This window comes from Hermetia illucens, chromosome 3, assembly GCF_905115235.1.
Source record: "Hermetia illucens chromosome 3, iHerIll2.2.curated.20191125, whole genome shotgun sequence".
NCBI lineage: Eukaryota > Metazoa > Arthropoda > Insecta > Diptera > Stratiomyidae > Hermetia > Hermetia illucens.
The window spans coordinates 52,430,054-52,451,196 of NC_051851.1; positions in this window are offsets into that span (position 1 = coordinate 52,430,054).

The following is a 21,143-nucleotide window of genomic DNA, read 5'->3' on the forward strand; positions in this document are numbered from 1 at the left end:
CATTACAAACGAAGAGCATGGTCGGCTTACAGACCTACACTTGGGGGCGATGCAGTCAGAAGGCGAAATTGGCGGTGAGTATGTTGCCAGCTACCCTTTGTAATGGAATCCACTCCCCAAGATGGCCGCAAATGGGTCGTACCAAGGGCACTAGGTACAGAACAGTAGAAAAAGAGTCATAATAGTATAATAATAGTATATTACCAACGTTCTGTACTTGGCTGGAAAACCTGCTGGTTCGTCTAGATTGACTACATTTTGCTGTAGCATAGTCATCATCATCAACGGCACAACAACCGGTATCCGGTCTAGGCCTGCCTTAATAAGGAACTTCAGACATCCCGGTTTTGCGCCGAGGTCCAACAATTCACAGCATAGTGGACGCGCACAATACTGTAAAGTTTGATGAAAATCTGGCTATTAGTATCAAAATTATAACAGTTCAAATTTATCAATTTCGCGCTAATTTACTGCATCTCAAACCATGTAAATAAGATACTGACATCATAATTAACGAGAATTGTTGAGATTGGAGTGAAATATTGTAGTCCCATATATGAAGAGGCTTCTCCCAGGTTTTGTATAAACCAAAACCTTATTAAAGTCGGCTTACTGTCGGTCTGTCACACGCATTTTTCTCATAAAGGATTGTACCGATTGACACTAAATTTGGTTGGAAGATGGGAACTGTAAACGCCCATGCATATAGTAAACTACATCGTTCTAAGTGAAACTTAAGGGGGGAGGCGGTTTCCAGTCCTGCAAAAGTGGGGTGCAAACTTTTTCATCAAATATAGTCATGTGGAGTATTAAATGGAAGTCCTCGATTAGTGTTTTTCAATGCAGTTTTGACATTAAATGCAAAAGGGACCCAATCTCAGAACCTACCCAACTGAAGAATCTGAAAAAATTCACGAAGCTCGCACTATATAGTGCCTAGGCTCCGAAATACCCTCCATACCGATATCTGCCAAAATAAAGTAATAATATAATAGTATGTTACTATAATTTTTAGTAATTAACGACAAAACACCCTTTAAATCATTTATGGCAATAATATAAACTATATTATAGCGTATGATCGTATCAAGTTTGGTGGAAACTGCACTATTATTAACAAAGTTATGGTACGCCAAAGTGGTCACTTCAGTGTGAATTCTAAGACTTTAAATGTCAGTATCACGCTAATCTGACATAATATATACATATACTTGACGTGCTAGGCGCAAATGGAAATGGAAATGTAGAGTCAAATACTTTTATATAAGAAATACACAAAACGTTTCATATCTGAAGCGTCCAGCTTCCAGTTTCCCTACTTGCTTTTTGCTTGCTTTTAAATTCCTGGTTTCGCTCACGTGTTGAGTTTTCATTAGGTTAGCACGATGTGCTCCTTGTTGGTTCTTCAGGTTCCGAACCAACGGAAACGTTAAGGACATGTGAAATTTTGTAGAATGGCACATGAGTGACCGAGGTATTCAAAGGACACCTCTCATATTCCCGAGGACGGCAAGCAAAGAGGCAAAGCCTGTCGACCGAACGCTTCGGTGGAGCTTCAATATTTGTGGGCGAGCCTTCACCGTCAATTTCGGCAACCTTTTTGGTTTTGGGTAGCTCTGTCCCCTTGGTCGTCTCTGGCCACTTAGGATGACCTTTTGAACATCGGTCAATTCTATTATAGCTTGACAACAGTGAAAATATTTTCTTGCAAGATGACCTTGTTCACGTTCTTCCATTCCATGATCACTTCTGTTTTTAAGGTTTTGTGTGAAACCACACCTTATTAGAATCGATTCGATGTCTGCCTGTCTGCCTATTTGTCTGTGGCACTCCACTTATACGGGAACGGTTTGACCGATTGTCACGAAATTTGGTCTGTGAATCCCTTTACATATAGCAAGTGGCACCATTTTGTGTTGAGTTTAAGTGGGCTTCCCATACATGCGAAAGGGGGTGAAATTCTCTTTCACAAAATAGGACCATGTGGGATCTCAGATGGAAGGGATCAGTTAGTACTTTTCGAAACTAGTTCCATATTTGGAATCGATTGAAACGTAGGGGAGTCAGGACTAAAAATATGAACCTCAAAAAGTGTGACAGGTCTTTGTTCTCAGAATCCATCCAACTAAAAGATCTAAAAAATTCACAGCGATGTATCTAAACGAAATTTAATACACCCTGTTCCGAAATTTACACAAATCATATTAATAATAGCATACTTCCATATTTTAGAAATTTAGTCGAAAACTCCCCTTAAGATCATGCTAGAAGTAAAAAAATTAGGCATAAGTACAAAAGATAGCATAAGGCATAGCTTTGGAAAGTTTGAAGGAAATCCTACTATTATTAGTAAAGTTATAGAAGGTGAAACTTTTACATTTTATGTGATTTTTGTGCATTCTAAAACGTGTATGACGTCATCATAACATATCAATTCGTCAATATCACAACAAAGTGAGGTCTATGAATGGGGGACCTCAGGCAAATATTTTGTTTTAGTTTCATAATCATTTATATATCAATTACTCAAGACAGCCATATGTATATATTTATATGTATGGGTTAATGAAGCTTTGGGGTAGTGCCTAATTCAGATAGATATTATGTGTATATTACATCAACTAGCGGTATAAAATATATGCACTGTGTATGTACATATGTTTTCTTTTGTGCAAGAAGTAAATCGGAAATATGCATACGATTAATTTATATAGGTACATGTATATTTATGTACAGGATTCGGTAATACTGAATACTGAAGCCATCCACAGCACTGAAGAATACTGAATACTGAAGCCATCCACAACACAGCTCTCCGCGACATCTTTAAGAGGGAAATGGATGCAGCAATAACCGCAGTCGATAGAGGTCCTGGAGATGAAGCATCAACAAATGATCTTCACAACCACCTGAAGAACGTTATTATTGATAATAATAATAATAATAATAATCGTTGGCGCAACAATCCATATTGGATCAAGGCCTTGAAGTGTGTTAGAGCACTTCATTCAAGACCGTAACGGGAGGCAATGTGGTCAGCATTGCGCTCGCCCGAGATTATTACCCTGATTTGACTCAGGTACTCATTCACAGCTGAGTCGACTGGTGTCCGACATCCAATCACGATAACAAATTCCTCTGCCCCCAGCGAGATTTGAACCGCGACCTTCCGCTACGACAGCCCAGCGCTCTAACCACTTGAGCCATCCGGACACATAGGGCCCCAAAGATACTTGGCCCCAGCCAGCAGAAAAAGTCGGAACGGCTGGTTTGACGATGAATGTAAGCTAGCAACGGAACGGAAGAATGCCGCATATCGAGTAATGTTGCATTCTCCAAGAACGCGGGCACGTGCAGAGGCTTATCACGAACTCCGTCGAGTGGAGAAGCGACTTCACAGATGGGAAAAGGAAGTCTGGGAGAACCAACAAGTCTGTAAACTAAAAAAGTACAGGGACCAACCCCACCAGGCGCGCAAGTTTTACCAACAAGTCAGCAGGATGAAGCCTTATACACCACGATGCTCATCCTGCCGAGACAAAGAGGGAAATCTGCTTTCCGGCAGAATGAGCATATTGGAACTATGGGTTGAGTACTTTGATGAGCTACTGAACAACCAGGATATCGGCGAGTTGTAGGTCCCGCCAACTGAAGACGACAGATAAATACTGCCACCACCAAGTATAGGAAAAACAGTCCGTGCAGTTCATCGGCTTAAAAATCATAAGTCGCCAGGAGCTGATGGAATTACGCCGAATTGGTTAAATATGAAGGTGACCAGTTACACCAAGTGGTTCATCAACTTGTGCTCAATGTATGGGACAGCGAATCAATACCTGACGATTGGCAACGAGGCATTATCTGTCTCATACATAAAAAGGGAGATATCACACAGTGCAGCAATTATAGAGGTATAACGTTGCTGACTACCATCTATAAGATATTCTCCGCTATCTTGCTAGGTCGGATAGCCCGATACGCCCAGAACATCATTGGCCGAAACCAAAGAGGTTTCACTCCAGGCAAATCAGCAACGGATCAGATTTTCTCTTAGCGGCAAGCGATGGGAAACCTGTTGGAATATGGACAACCGTTGCACCATCTATTCATCGACTTTAAAGCCGCCTATGATAGCATAGCCAGGGTAAAACTGTACACGGCCATGAGAGAAATCGGTATTCCGACGAAATTGATAAGATTGACTAGGCTGACCCTGACCAATGCGCGAGGCCAAATAAAAGCAGCAGGATCACTCTCAAGACCATTCGACATCAACAACGGTCTACGACAAGGGGATGCCCTATCATGCGTCCTCTTTAACCTGGCCCTCGAGAAAGTGATCCGTGATGCTGATGTTAATGCAGGAGGTACGATCCTCTTCAAGTCCACCCATCTACTGGCCTATGCTGACGATATCGACATCATGGGAAGAACTACCCGAGGCGTACAAACTGCCTTCATCCAGATCTTGGGCTGCACATCAATGAAGGCAAGGCAAAGTATATGGTGGCAACGTCTGCATTGAAAACCAACCAACCAATAACATCAAACCGCACTGTTCAAACAGGAAGAGTAAGGATAGGAGAATACATCTTTAAGACCGTTGATAATTTCTCTTATATGAGGTCAAAAATCACAACCGATAACAGCTACGACGATAAAATCGGCGCACGGTTGTTGTCAGCCAACAGATCCTATTTCAGCTTACAAAAACAGTTCCTCTCGAAACATCTCACCATAGGGTCAAAGCTCTTACAGTAGAAGACAATGATTTTGTCAGTCATACATGAGTATTTCTCGGAGACTTGAGTTCTTAGCAAGAAGAATTTCGAACTATTGACCTTGTTCGAGAGAAGAATCCTCCGAGGAATTTTTGGCCTCCTACATGAGGATTAACGATTCCGTAGCCTACATAACGACGAAATCTATGAGCGATACCATGACCTTCCGGTTGTGGATAAAATCGGGCTCAATAGGTTACGGTGGACCTCGGCGCAAAACTGGGATGTCTGGAGTTCCTTATTAAGGCAGGCCTAGACCGGATACCGGTTGTTGCGTCGTTGACGATGATAATTCGGTATTAGGCAATGTTTGTTTGCTTAGGGGTATGCACTTATATCTTGTAATAGTAAAAAATATAAAGGAGTATTTTGGGTTTTTAGCCATATGTGAATGGAAAAATGTGGGTAGAAAGTTTTTCACATAATATGAGCACAAAACCTTTATACCTGAAGCACCAGCTTCCGGAATTCCGACTTGTTTTGGGCTGGGTTAATACCTTCTTTACTTCACAGCGCATTAGCGTACTTTTTGCATATGCTTGATTTCGCTAATAATAATAATCGTTCGATTGGGGCCTTGAAATGTGTTATAGCACTGCATTCAAGACCGTAACGTTACACTACAAGATTACAGTACCCTACAGGAGGAAATGTGGTCAGCATTGCGCTCGCTCGAGAGTATTACCCTGATTTGACTCAGGTATCCGTTCACAGCTGAGTCGACTGGTATCCGACGTCAAATTACGATACAAATCCTACTGCCACGAGTGAGATGAGGACACGGCTTGATTTGGATACGAGTCTTTAAGTTGCGCTATGCATCTATTTGCAAGTTTCTGATTCAACTTCAAGTAATTAGATACTAATGTAGCATGGCAGTATTCGCTAAACACGGGGTTGGGAGAAGGCAGTGTATTTCATCCTTTCGCTTCCTGGAGATCTCAGACGAAGTAACCTGAAAAGGATTGTCACAAATTTTCGCAAACTTTTGGCCTATAAGTGACATCTTTGGATTTGCAAACGCCTACCAGCGATATAGGCAGAAAAATGCCTGTAGAGACAGAGCAGTGAAAATTATGACACCTAAGTTTCTTCAACCTTGATAATCGCGAATCAGAAAGCTGTTTTATATCTGTTTCCGCATTTGAAGTTTATGAAAACAGATTATTATAAACTGTTAGTATTTTGTCGGAATCCCTCTACTGACAAATGGATATTTCGAAAAATACGAGCGTTATTCAAACGACTCACCACTATTTTCGCAACTTATGTGATGTGGGCATACCTTTTCTAGAAGACTAGTTTAGAAAGTGTTTTAAATCAATAAATTGGGTGGTCTACAAATATCTACATGTGGAATGCCGGCTGGGTTTAATTCAATTTCAGAAGTAATATTTTAAGAAAGTGTATGCAATACTTGACCTCCCACTTGTTTTTCAATCATGAAATGAGCTCATCTAATATTTTCTGTATCTTGAGAGTAACTTTTAATTAACTTTCTTTTGCTGATTATTTCATACACTCCGCTGTCATAGTATTTCTATTACGAAAGATAAAAACTTTAAGAAAGTATCTTAAATAAAACCCTTGTGCTTATCAAATGTCAAGAAAATGCCAATCCCATATATTCAGGGTGGGACCGAGACCGGGACAACCGACCGACCACACCGGCTCTCGCTTGACTGCTACCAGGATGGATATCTGCAACGTTGAGCATAGTGTAACACACAAGTCTACAAACAATTTTAATTTTGTAAAGTGTTCCAAAGGGAACTTCTGGTTAGATCAATTCAGCATTACCGTCTTGAATATTTTATGCGACCAAGCAGTTGTAGTCCATCCGCCGGAGAAAAAGAGTGAAGCAAAGAATGAAGTCAGCATTGAGTCAGGCGTGCTGGGGGGATGCAGGATACGTATTTTGTGCCTTTCGGTCTTCACGGTTCGCAGACTGACTAACGGTAAAGAACGGCAGCAACAGCAGGCGTACGGTTGATGCTCCTTCGGGAGAAGGACGACATGGGATGAAATAGAATACCACTATTCAGGAAAGGATATGATTACACGTGGAGGCTTCGGTATGCCGAATAGTTTAAAACTGTTTATAGAAATGCTTCCTTGCAGGGCCTATCTATGTGGAATTTAATACATTTAATGACTGGTGAATAGTTTTTGTATTATAAGTGATTCTAGATATACACGGGCACATTGCTCGTTTATCTATTTGAAAGGATTTCTAGCGATCCGGTCGGCATCATGACCAATCTTTTCGCTGCCTCCACGTTTTTTCGAATATAGTCAATTTAGAAATTATTTGATTAATGTTCCGCACTCCGCTTATATGGTACATAGAATAAGATATAATTTGGATTATCTTAGTGGAAACTGCCAAATAAAATTCCCAGTAATGCAAAGTAAAGTATACCAATACCGATAATGCTACATTGTTTCCATGAAGAATATGAAGAAATTATTCTAATAGAAATTTCGATTGTATAAATGAAAACGTGCCTTGTTAAAATGGCTTTGGATCAGAAATTGAATCGTAGCAGGATTGGGGGCTGAACACTAGTAAAAGTAAACTTGACGGGGCGACACATTTGTCATACCCACATCAATGTATAGAATATAAATGAGATTCTTATTGTGTGTGATATTCCTATCACCTGCACAGTCTGATAAGCGTTCATTAAAGTGTTCGGCATTTCCTCGCGCATCTTTTCTTCATCATCATCATTATCTAATCTTGCAGTCCAGACATAATCCCACTAAAAATAGCCAATTGGGGATAATTTCAAACCGAAAGCTAACCAATTAATGTCACCTTTTCTGTATATGAATATTTTTGCAAAAACTTTACAAGGAACTGCTATAGGAATCATTGTGTGGTATGCCGATAAATCGAAGTACAATTTGAACTTTATTCGGATAGACATTTAAACGGTTATTTGTGATTCAATTGAGAAACGTAGTGCGTACGCTTGGGGCAAAATAACCCGTTCAAGCAGTTCACTCCGTGCAGATAAAGTATAGTACCATCCGAGGAGCAGCCAGCGGCTATCTGGTAATATCTCATGGTGACTCGGGACAGCTTTTTCACAATTTTTCGAATCAGATGTCAAGGTCCACTACGCAACGGAGAATTCGAATTCGAATGTTGCCAACCTTGCTGCGCTACATCACTCCGCCTTCAGATGAAACCTAGGGGTTTCAGCGACTGAATCCGGGACTGCGTTTTCCATCAGTCGGCGAAGCGATCGCCACGTTGAAGAAATGTTTTCCCCGCTCGAGAACACGGTACGGGGCCTCGTATAGAGGCTGCAGCGGCTACCGTACAACAACCGTCCTGACCAGGACACCTCATGCACCTTATAGCTCATATTGTTCTGGTCGCCGATAACGTTGATATTCTTTGAAATAATAAAAAACTTGTTGTTTCTTTTCGTTGATGTGAATATTTATTCTTGCAAATACCGATATTTCGAGAACCACTTGTTCCCTTCATCAGTGCTAACAAGTAGAGACTTGAAGAGAACAATTGGTTCCCGAAATATTGGTTTTTGCAAGAATAAATATCTATGCCAACGAAAAAGAAAGAACAAGTTTTTTATTATTTCAAAGATTATCAACGTTATCGGCGACCAGAACAATATGAGCGTCAACAACTGGCGACATTATCTAACATTAACGAAGAAAAATCCGCAACTGAAGACATTTCGCTGGAAGCAGTTCTTAAATGGGGCCAAACAACGATTGAGGACCCAACTTTTGGGGGTTTCGAGGAAAAAGCATTTGAAATCAACCCTTAAGAAATTGAGGACAGATAGGAGCCTCATATTCACGGAGTCCGACCGTATCTCAGAACAAGAAGCCAATATGGGGCAAAAAGGAGAGAAAAAGTGACGATGGAGGGGCGGGAACCCCAGTCTCGGCGGTTTTGAAGAGTGGGCAAGCAGATTCCTTTTGTCGATATTTCTCGACTGTAGTGCCGGTGTGGGATTATTTGGTTACCGTTGCATCTAATACTACAAGTAGCTTACGGAAAAAGCATCATGAGTACATCACTGCAGAGAACGCCAAAGGCGCGAAAAGATGATTCACAGACTGAACATCCGTCAGCTCATAGTAAGGTGACTACAACTGGTCAGATCTCGCACGAATTAGTTCCTGATCCATTTAGGAGAAGCTCGATGATCCTGCGATCTCCCCCGAAGTCAATATAGCTGAAGGATAGAAATCAGGAAAACTTCCGCAAAGCAAGTAAATGCGGGAGGGCATAGGGAGGAAAGAATTAGAGAAACATTGTCTGAATACGGGCGAATCATCATTCGCCCTACTAGGCAGGAAAAGAATAGAGCTGTTCCAATTCAGAGAGGGCAAACAGAATGTCATCATATTCAGAGCTTTCGTATTCTGTACAACATTGCTTAGGACGATAAAAACGCCACGAAGAAAGTAAGCATCACTCGGGCAACACAACTGACACCTCCTCTAAATTCTATGGGCGGCAAACTAGAAAAAAGGCTTAGAGATCCACGAATGATGCTTTTGGATCCTCGCAGGACCTGGAAAAGTAAAAAAAGCCTCTCACCGGAAAGAGGAAATGCCAACGAAGTAACGAAAATTGTAGAAATAGCCGCACCGGCTTCAGTAACCCTAAGGGAGGTAAAGCCCTAAAAAGGAACAGACATGGGCCAAAGTTAGTGGAAGGAATGGTATGGTTCGTCATAGAACACTATAGCGATCACCAGACAATTTTTCTCCAGATCGAAATGGGCCACGCAATGAGGTTCGTTCCCGCGAAGCTGGAAATCAGGCTGATCCATGAAAATCTTTGAAGGGGATGAATTCATAGAGATACTATTAAGACACCATGGTCTCAGTGGAATAACTCCAGAAAAAGAAATCTCGGGGTTGCGGGCTGCATGCAAGCAAGAAGGAACTGCCAATGATCTAGAAGAAGACGAGACTTCGATGAGAAATGGAGTGTATACGCGAACCTTTGAGGGAGGCTATACTTACTAACAAGCGAATAGCTTTAAGGAACTTTGCAAGGAGGCAGACTAAAACTACTAGGGCAAATTTCAGGGTTACTAAGAAGAAGATAAGAGGACGAACACCACAGCTGACCTGCCTGGGTCTTCTTTCGATGCAGTCATCGCGCTCTTCCCCCGTATAAAAGGTTGAGAAAGAGAAGGAAGAACTCCTCCCCAAAAGGCGGTCAAATTATTGGTGGAACAGAGAAATCGCGGGGTTGCGGGCTGCATGCTTCCAAGGAACAAGGAGCTGCCAATGATCTAGAAGAAGGCGAGATTTCGACGAGAAATGGGATGAATACGCGAACCTTCGAGGCGGGCTTAAGCTATACGGGCTAACAAGCGAACAGCTTGAAGGAACTTTGCGCGGAGGTAGACCAAAACTGCTAGAGAAAAAAGTTCAGGGTTATTATGAAGAAGATATGAGGACGAACACTACAACTGACCTGCCCGCATCTTCTTTTCGATATAGTTATCGCACTCTTCCCCTGTATAAAAGGTAAAGGAAAAGAAGGAAGAACTTGAGGATATTTGCCGAGGAATCGTTGGTAATAAAGCTCCTGGTTTGGATCCTATTCCGAGTAGCGCCCTTAAACTCGTTGTTAAGACCAGACTCGACTGGTTTATCAGCGTATTTGTCGTTTACATGGGAGAAGGACTTTTCGGTGGAAATGGCTTTGCTTCCGAAGCCTAATAAGCAACCAGGACATCCATAGTGGTAGAAGAGATGCTCGAAAAATTTGTCCACAATAGATTTTTTCATTGAATATAAAGATAGTCTACCGGAGCGACAGTTTGGTTTTCGTCAAGCTCATTCAACAATCGAAGCCGAATATTTGCTTTTGAAGCATCTAATAAATGTTATGCCGCGACATGATTTGACGTCAAAAATGCGTTCAATTTAGTCAGCTGGAAGTGGATAAAAGCTCTTGGCTAGTTGTTTGAATAAGTTCCTCGAAAGTTAATAATAACAATAATAATCGTTGGAGCAACAATCCAATTGTATCAGGGCCTTGAAGTGTGTTAGAGCACTTCATTCAAGATCGTAACGGTACACTACAGGATTGCAGCACGTTATAGGAGGCAATGTGGTCAGCATTACTTTCGCTTGAGATTATTCCCCTAATTTACCTCATTCACAGCTGAGTTGACTGGTACCCAACGTCAAATCACGATAGAAATTCCACTGTTGCCAGTGAGATTTGAATCGTGACCTTTCGTACGACAGCTTTGTGTTCTAACCACTAAGCTATCCAGGCACACCTCGGAAGTTACCTCTTGGAAAGAAAATGTTAGTACGATATGGATGAGAGATCGAAACAGTAGAGGTAATGTATTACCGGGCTCAGTGTGTAGAACGTAATGTATAACGTTGTGCTTGCCCTTCCCGTGCCAAAGGAGGTCACGGTAATATGTTTTGCACCATCGGCGCCATTAAAATGTGGCAGGGAATGGTTTAGCTTAATCTGGCGGAACAAAAGACAGAGGCGCTCTTGATTACCCACCGTAGAAAAAAGAATACGACCGGTATTCGTGTCGGTGGTGATATTATGACTTGAAAGATAGTTATCGTATACCTGAAGGTGATGATTGAAGCGAAGATTAATTTACAGGGACACCTGGAGTATGCTCGTGAGAAAGCGGCAAATACCAGTAAATCGTTAGCAGCAATGATGCCTAAAATTCAAGGTCCAGGATATAGCCGCAGATTACTTGTAGCCGTAGTGATTCGCTCTATCCTATCATACGCGGAACTGGTCTGGGAGGAATCAGTATGTGAGAATAGTAGGAGGGTAGTGGCACTAAGGGTGTGCAGCGCTTCCAGAACAGCGCTTCCAGGAGGAGGCAGCATGTGTTATTGAGGGAATGAACCTGATGGACATTCTGACAAGTGAAACACGCTGCCTGTTGGAGAAAAGCAGAAGGATACATTATGCCGAAAGACGGAAAGGCTGGAGTCGCTGTAAAAATGGCAACGACGATGGGATGACTCGTAGAGGGGTAGCTGGATTCTCTTATTCCTCGTATTGAGGAGAGGATTCAGCGACGATGGCGATAGTAAATACCACCTGACTCAATTCCTGCCAGGTCATAGTGATTACAGGAATTATCTGCACCGATTCAGTTAGATAATTCCTCCCTTGGGCCCTGAATGTGGTTGCACACCTGAGGACCCGGAGCATGTCATGTTCTACTGTCTACGATTTTACTCGTACTCGTAAGCCCTCAGAACGTCAGCGGGGAAATGCTGAAGTCGGAGGCAAATTGTTGCATGGTTGGAAAAGCAAAGCGCGGAAGGAGAACACGAAAAGCGGAAGGCTTGTTCGTTTAAAGCGCAGACCTCCCAGCGAAGCAATGCGTCGCGGTGCATAGCAGATTGAAGGGTCAATCTAGGTGAAAAAAATGTCACAAAAACCTGTCTGTCTGTCTGTCTGTCATGTAAAGCGGAGATATAAACAGTTTTTCAGCGAATATAGTCATGTAGGGCATCAAATGAAAGGTCTCGATTAGTACTTTCTGAAACTCATATTAGTTTTGAAAATTGTAAATTTTGAAATACGCAAGTAAGGAGTCAAAATGTGCACACTTAAGGGGGGAAACCATATTAGAAGATTTTTTCTTCCGCGCTTTTTTGATATTTTTTTAGTGGAAATAATTATTCGGAGTTCAATCCACTCTACTAATTTGGAAATTATATATTAATTACATTCGGTGCAACTTTTGAGAGCTTTATGAAAAGTTTAAGCAAAAATAAAAGAGTTACGCGATATTTCATTGAGAGGCGGAGTTTTCCAACTACGAACCCACTTTTTAACTGAAAACAAAAAGCTTTCAATTTTATGTCAGTAACTTATTTCCAAAGAATGTGGACCTGAAAGCAAATGAAAATAATCTAAATTAAACGCTTTGCGAGTATTGAAAAAAATATTTCATGTTTCACATTTTCAGGGTTTTATGGGAAACAAAACCTCATTAAAATCGGTGCAAAGTCTGTCGGTCAGCCTGTGTATGTGTGTGTGTCTTTTTTAAGGAGGTGGAAATCGGAAAGGCTCTGGCCTGGGCACGCCAGAATGTGGGATTTTTACCCCGGCTCTGAAGGCAGGTCACACTCTTAAGGCTGTTCTTCAGTAGACCGTACTCAGTTTATGTGCATTGCCTAGAACATGCAACGCTTTTCCCCAAACTGGGACTGCATACAAAAAGATAGAACTCATCACCCTGGCTATGAGCAGCCTGCAAGTATGCCGCTGTCCTCCTACGTTCGGCATCATCCTTGCCAGCGCCATACTTGTGGTGGACGCTTTTTCGCAAGTATGCTCTATGTGCTGGTTAAAATTGAGTTTTCCGTCTCACCACCCCCAAGTATTTAATAGCCGGCGTGGAAGTGATGATACGATTCCCGAATCTAACGCAGGCACAATTTCTCTTGCGGTTCTTAGTGATGAGGATCACTTCCGTCTTTGCTTCCGCGAGTGCCAGTCCCGCACTATCTCCAAGCCTTAACAACACTGATTGCTTCGCCTAAGTACAATTCAGCATCCTCGAGATGTTTTACGAACGCAACCAGTGCTATATCGTCGACGTAACCCACCACCGTGGCCCCCTTCGGAACCGGGAGGTTAAATACATCATTATACATGATGTTTCACAGAAGTGGGCCCAGTACAGAGCCGTGTGAGATACCCGCCGGGACAATATACTCCTTGGGTCCATCATCGGTATTATACCAGAGCGTCCGCTCTTGCAAGCAGTTATCGATAATAGCGGCGACGTAGGTGGGTACACCAATGGTCGCCAGAGACTTCCTCACATCCAGGGTCACCATCACACAATATTTGCTGATACAACCCCTTCTGTGAATCGCATTTTCGGCCAAGCCAGTAACCATTTTGAGGGCATCAATGGTTAATCTGGCTTTACGGAACCCATACTGCCTATTTGAAAGACCCCCTTGGCTCTCAACGACTGGCCGTAATCTATTATAAATTACCCGTTGCAACATTTTCCCCATAGTACCTAGAGGACATATGGGTTTATAAGAGGGTGGTTCCTCTGGGGGTTTGCCAGCCTTAGGCAGCAGCACCAGCTTCTGCGCTGGAAGGTGTCAGTACCCCCTCTTGCCGAGGAAATAGCCAGTGGATTATTTTCAAGAAGAGCGTAAGGTGCGTGATTTGCACGATAGACGCTACTCCACCCTTGTGGCTCAGTCCGTCCGTCCACCTGTCCGTCAACCTTCGAAGGGTACGACATCATCACCATATAAAATGAACTTCCTTTTTTGGCTTTTTTTATTTACTTGCAGTGTCAATTACTCGAGGTAGACATGTGTATGTTAGTGCTAATAAAGGTAGTAACCAATATAATAGACATTCGTGTACCTGGTTGAAAGCAGTTTTTAACTTATATACATAGCATATATGCGCATACTTTTGTGCAAGGTGTAAATTCGAAATACGCGAAGATGCGTCAGATCAGTTTGGATATGCACATATATATGAATCGTTATGCAGTAATGGATGAGGTTTATTTACAGTATTTATGTCATTGATATGTATTTAGATACGATCTATCAGTTAAAATCCCAGCTTGCTAGGGAAATGGACCGAAAAACGATAGAGGAGATGAGCGGTATATATAAAATTGCTTGCTCAGATTGTCCGAAAGTGTATATCGGGCAAACGAAAAGACTGGTAACTACCAGATTTAGGGAGCATAAGAAGGAGCAGAGTTGGCTGGACGCCAACGAAAGGTTATTCATTAGCAAGCAGCCGGTAGACACTAAGTTGAATTCAGATCTAGGCAAATGCTATTCCCCATTATTTAAAAAACTAATTAACTCAACCTCTTCTTCTTTCAGGATAGATAAATTAGTCATCAAAATTTAATTTAAATATTTATTCATTTATAGGATCTAGATATGTCTTTTAAAAAATCTAATTTAGTCATAATTAGAATAGTATAGTATATAGTATAGATTTAGATTAGTATAAATACAACAAATAAACCTACTGAGGAGCAGACTTGTTAGCACTGATGAAGGGAGCAAGTGGTTCCCAAAATATCGGTATTTGCAAGAATAAATATCTACACCAGAGAAAAAGAAAAAGCAAATTTTTTATTAAAAAAAAAATGGCAGGCGATGACGATTTTACGGTTTCTTACCAGGGCGGAGGCAAATCGTGAGACGCTGCCTCACCTCTGCCCTGGGAGCAGTGTGACCGAAGCGGCTCGAATATATATATTGAGCGCAAATCCGCCTTATTGACAAGAGCTAAAAATATGTTTTTTGGAATTGATGGTCCTAAGTCCGCATCAACTTAATGCCGGACCGGACCAAATGGGAAGCAACTTACTCCCTCTTTTTTTTTGGTCCACGGACCCCTCGTTTAGGGCTTAGCACCCAAACTTTAAACAAGAAATGTCAGGCGATGACGGCTTTACGTTCAGAGGCAAATCGTCAGGTGAGGTGAGGACCTCTGCCCTGGGAGCAGCGTGACCGAAGCGGCTCGCAGATGTTAAGTGCTCCTGCCCTGGAAAGACACCGTAAAGCGTCATCGCCTGACATTTTTTTTTAAAGTTTGGTTGCTAAGCCCTAAACGAGGGTCCGTGGACCAAAAAAAGAGGGAGTAAGTTCCTCTCCATTTGGTCCGGTCCGGCATTAAGTTGATGCGGAATTATGACCCCACAATTCCAAAAAAAGTTTTTTATTATAATATTTCAAATAATTAATCGTTGGAAACACCGCATAATTACACTCAGAAAAATTAAATAATATCAGATTTCCATTATGCAAATGTTCTACATACATAGCTGAAACGTTATCAAGTCCTCCTTAGGGAGCAGTGATACTGTTACAGAAACATAAAACCTGCACTTCCGCCATGACGGCAACTCCTCTTAAATTTTCCACTAGGATTTTGAGTATCTGCGAATCTTCGAGCAGTTCCTTGGCTATATATATGTAAACTATTTCTAGTGAATATTTCCTTAGTCCTTGAAATTTAGAGAAAGGCTTGTAAGGAATTAAGCAGGGAAGAAGTCACAATTCAAGACAGCCGCTGGTATTCCTAGGTTAACAACAAATTACAGAGAAGTTGTTCTAAACATTCTCTAATTAAAATTTTAAGGTGAAATATTTTCACAAATTTTCCCCAAATTTAGAATTGTAAATGTTTATGCTTCTTATCACAATTGGAAAATTCGCTATGTTCTATGCGAGTGCGGATAATTTCGTTACGCTTGCTGGATTCGAATGATGTTTTCAATATGCCATGGCACTTGCTGGGGTAAGTATTTCCGTGGAAAGTGTGAGTGGAATTGTTAATGGAAGTGTTTAAGTAATTGCTAAATGGCTAAGTTAGCTGGAATATTCATAGAAGAAGAAGCCGCAATGAAACATTTGAAAACCTGTTTTTGCAGACTCTGAACACACGTGTCACATTAATGCCTTTCTTTTAGTAAGCCCAGGGCTTTATATTTATTGAAAATAGCCTCAAAAATGTAAATGAAAGCAATAGAATCCAAAGTCCCAAATTAGACTCTCGCTATTATGTTTTTTGCACTTCAATAAACACCAAAAATACAATTTTTTATCACTCTTGCCTCCAGCTTGAAGTATTCAACAGAAATCACTTACAAATTCCTAAAACTATAAAACTGAAACCAAAAATTTGCGGAGCTATTCCCTGACATCAGTTTTAGTAGTCGTTTGGTGTTTAAAGTTAGGGGTTGAAAATCCAATGTCAAGATCATCAAGTAAATCCCCAAATGCCACCTCTGCTCTTTTGCATTATGATGGTAAAAGTTCTTGGGGGGAGATGTTTCGCCCGAAAAAAGGATAATTGTTAAATACAGTAAGAATACATAGCATCGTTTTACAAAAAAAGTAAAACAAGCAGCGCTACCCACTTTTCTCACCCACCCCTCGGTATTTGGCGATATTTGAGAAGAGCGCGCCAAATAGTACACTACCCCTATTGTGTTTGTGCCATGCCGCCGTTTTCAGTAAAACCCTTGATGGGGTCGTTACACATTGAGATAGGAGATCTGGATTGCCAATAAAACCGTCAGTATGCCATTTAGGGATATAAAGACAGACAACATGTCTATATTGTGTTTATACTATGGTATCCTTTTTGTGCTTCTATCCGACCACACTCACCCTTGAGCTACCATTTTTGTTTGTTGTCATCGTATTTAGAGACATGTACACAGCACAACTACTGCCATTCCGATTTATTCCCTGCCCATGCTAGGAAGGATTCATTCTTTCTCGCTCTGCACTTTTCTTGAAGTGAGTACAGGAAGGATTCTCCTTATACTCATTTTGTCCTTATCCTTTCAGTTGCTCCCAGAATAATTCAATGAAAAGCACCGAGTAAGCTTTGAGTACCGATAATATTATATCCGAAAGGAAGAAGTGTGTTGTATAGTATAAATTGTCCAACTGTTCGTCAAAGTAAGAGCCAAGGGATGAGCGGAAAGGAGCTTGCTTGGTTCAATAAACGTCTTCTTGCTCGTGTTATCGTTGCTCACTTCTATCTACTTCCTGGCAAATATTTCGCAAACAATTTCATTTTATTTTTATTTTAATTTAATTTTATGTTATTAGGCCTCCAATTCGTTCTGTCGCCTCTCGGTTTTCTGGGTTGATATTAGGGTACACAAAAGTTGGGCAACAATGTGCTATTTTGCTTTGAGGAGTAATAACAATTGACATGGTTTCGATATCTGATGGTATCAGCAGTCAAGCGATGGCATACGAAAGAGTGCGAAATTGTTATTATAGGTTAAGGTAATGGTAATGTTTGAATGACAACTTCGTAAGGAGGGGGTGAATGCGGAAGTATTGTGATTAGAGTATTGCCTAAGGATTTCAGGACTGTTTAATTTTTATTTGCTTTTTAAAGAGCATGGAATACGTTGGAGACGCGAATTGGATATTCGATAATTGGACAACTCCCTTTTCATTCCAAATAGTCTGTTCATGGAGTAAAACTTTGTTAACAGAACAATAACTTTACATTTTCTTGTATTGCGTACACAGTTTTCAAAATTATTTTAGATAAACCTTTGAAAAATTCTGATAACATCTATGTGTCACTTTTACCGTTGACTTTCGGTCAATTTTTTCTTGAGGGATGTGTATAAGGTATGCCACCTCCCGAAAGCCATATCAGAATAACGCAAATTAATGTACAAAGCAGTTGCTCGATAACAGCGTTGATATCTCGTTTGTCCTCTTGCTCTCTATGGTTCTGAGTGCTGGCCGACTATAACAGACAATGAACGGCTCTTATAGTAATGGAGACGAACATGGTGCGTTGGACTAGATCGGGCATTTGATAAAATAAAATGGCGAAATTGATCACGATGAGTCGACTCCGCTTGAGAACGGGACAAAGGCTGCAGAAAAAGAAGAGATTTCGTTACTCCACAGGGGCAGTTTCAGTTTGATCATTCGTCTTCTAAAATTTTTGCACTTTATTTTATGTCTGCGTCTTGCCAGTGCGTCTTGCCACACACAGTGACTAGCGAGGAAGCAGTGTTGTTATCCAATAACATGAAGATTTTTGAAGATATTCTTGACAACTACATTGGCAACATCGTTCAAATAACCGTGAGCCATTACGGATTTTTCAAGAACTGTGGAACTACTGACATGACACACGCTTTTTGGTTACTTATGGACAAACACAGTGAAAAGATCAGTTATCGTTTCCGATGCTTATAAAGGCTTTTTAGAATTTACACGCATAGCTTCTCTTTTGCAAGTAAATTTTTCACAAATAAGTTAATAATAAGCAATAGGCTAAGACTATTTCGGCGTCTGGCTGCACCAAATTCAGGTCTTTCCAAAAAAAATTCACCATTTTCCAAAAAAAAAAACCTTTTTTCTAAATGAAATTTATAGCATCAAATTATTAAATTATCCGCAAGAAAAACTATGCGTGGAAAGTGGGAATATAATCCTTTTCCATAAATAGTTTTTTTTTTTATTATGTAAATTAATTTGGAAAAATGTTAACTTTATTGGGAAAATTGTTAATTGGATTTGGGGAAGGTTAATTTGCTTTGGAAAATCGTGAATTTATTTTAGAAAGACGTGAATTTGATGTGGAAAGCCATTGATTTGATTTGGAATATTGTTAATTTCATCTGGAATGTCGTGAATTAGAGGTGGAAATATTATATATCAAAACCGCTTCGTACCTCTGTCGGTATACATCAAGCGAGCGTTCTCTCACCACGCTTCTTTTTAAGGTTTTGTGTGAAACAAAACCTTATTAGAATCGATTCGATGTCTGTCTGTCCGTCTGTCTGTCTGTCTGTCTGTCTGTCTGTCTGTCTGTCACAGCCGATTTATTCGGAAACGGCTGAACCGATTGTCACGAAAATTGGTAGGAGTATGTGATCTGCCGTTCCCTTTACATGCAGCGACTGGCGCCATTTTGTGTTAAGTTTAAGGGGGGGCTCCCCATACATGTGAAAGGAGGGTGCAAAATTTTTTTTCATAAAATGTGGCCATGTGGGGTATCAAATGAAAGGCCTCCATTAGTACTTTTCGAAACTGGTTCAATATTTGATATTGGGTGAAACATAGGAGAGTAAGGGCTCAAAATATGACCCCCAAAAAGTGTAACAGGTCTCGTTCTCAGAACCTATCCAACCGAAAAATCAGAAAAAAATCTCAATAGTGCATCTCTACGAAATCTAAGCCTCAAAATATATCCGGTTCCGATATCTGCACAAATAAAGTTAATAATAGTATATTTCCACATTTTAGAAATTTACCTGGCACCCCCCTTATGTTCGTCCCAGAAGTACAAAATTACATGGGCATGGCATGGGTATAATGAAGAATATAATGCACAATTTGGTCAAGTTTGAAGAAAATCCAACTATTATTAACAAAGTTATAGGGGGTGAAACTTTACATTTTTTTGTGAATTTCGTGCACTCTAAAACCTGATGACGTCATCATCACATATCAATTCGTCAATACCACACGGAGTAAGTTCGTATGAATTGGGTGGAAAAGTATTATTTTGTTTTAGTTCTTTAATCATTTGTATATGAATATCAATTATTCCAACGAGACATGTGTATATGTAGGTATAGTATATGTGTGCACACATATACTCATCATCATCAACGGCGCATCAACCGCTATCCGGTCTAGACCTACCTTAATAAGGAACTCCAGACATCCCGGTTTTGCGCCGAGGTCCATCAATTCGATATCCCTAAAAGCAGTCTGGCGTCCTGACCTACACAATCGCTCCATCTCAGGCAGGGTCTGCCTCGTCTTCTTTTTCTACCATAGATATTGTCCTTGTAGACTTTCCGGACTGGATCATCCTCATCCATAGGGATTAAGTGACCCGCCCACCGCAACCTGTTGAGCCGGATTTTATCCACAACCAGACGGTTATGGTATCGCTCATAGATTTCGTCGTTATGTAGGCTTGTGGCGCGGCAGGATCTGCAGCATTCGAAATTTATTTCGGATGTTGCGGATGCGGACGGGTAGATGGCGCTGAACGTGGAAACTCTCCACTCACGCGTTTTCAGAACGCACCGGGGAAGTGGAGAGCCAGCGGTAAAAAAAGTGCCGTCGGTTGGGACAGTAAGGACCGCATGGAAATAAGTCGGTCTCTTCTGTTCCCAACCGCGACACGGAACACTTCAGCGCGATCATAAAAAAAAAATATTATAAGAGTTAAATAGTTAAAGTAAATCAAGTCAAATCATTACAAGTCCAACCTTTTTCTTTGCTTTCGATCCGATCTCGACTTTTCTATTTACTGTCCTCGACACCCGAAAGTTACAACGAAAATTCCCCGGGCATCTCACAAGAGCGAGCTTGTCGTGCGAACGGACAATTTTCGATTCCGCCTCGTGAAGTGTGCAAAATTCTGTTTGATAAAAGTCTGAAGAGTTTCAGGGCTCCATCGGTCAGTCTCCTACAAGTGCGGAAAAAGTCATTTACTAAATTGGTGACCCCGATAAAGAACAGGAAATACTATCCGCGCTTCAGAAGTGTTCCCAATGTGTGTGTGCGGATTAAGGCCGTAAAAATCTGACGACGTTCGTCAACAAAAAGAAAGTGTCGACGAGATCTCCACATTGAATTCCTGTAAACGCCAGACATTTTTGCTTATCGCTTTGAATTGTGGCTGTGTCGCTCGCAGCTGTTCCGAGTCCGTGCCCAGCCCGCGATCAGGTTCAGAGCAATTGGGCGCTGCAGCGTTCGGAAAGGATAAGTTGAACAACCGCCCGGTCTCCTCGCCGTCAGTGGCCGCGTCATTGCCGTCGTCATTGTGCA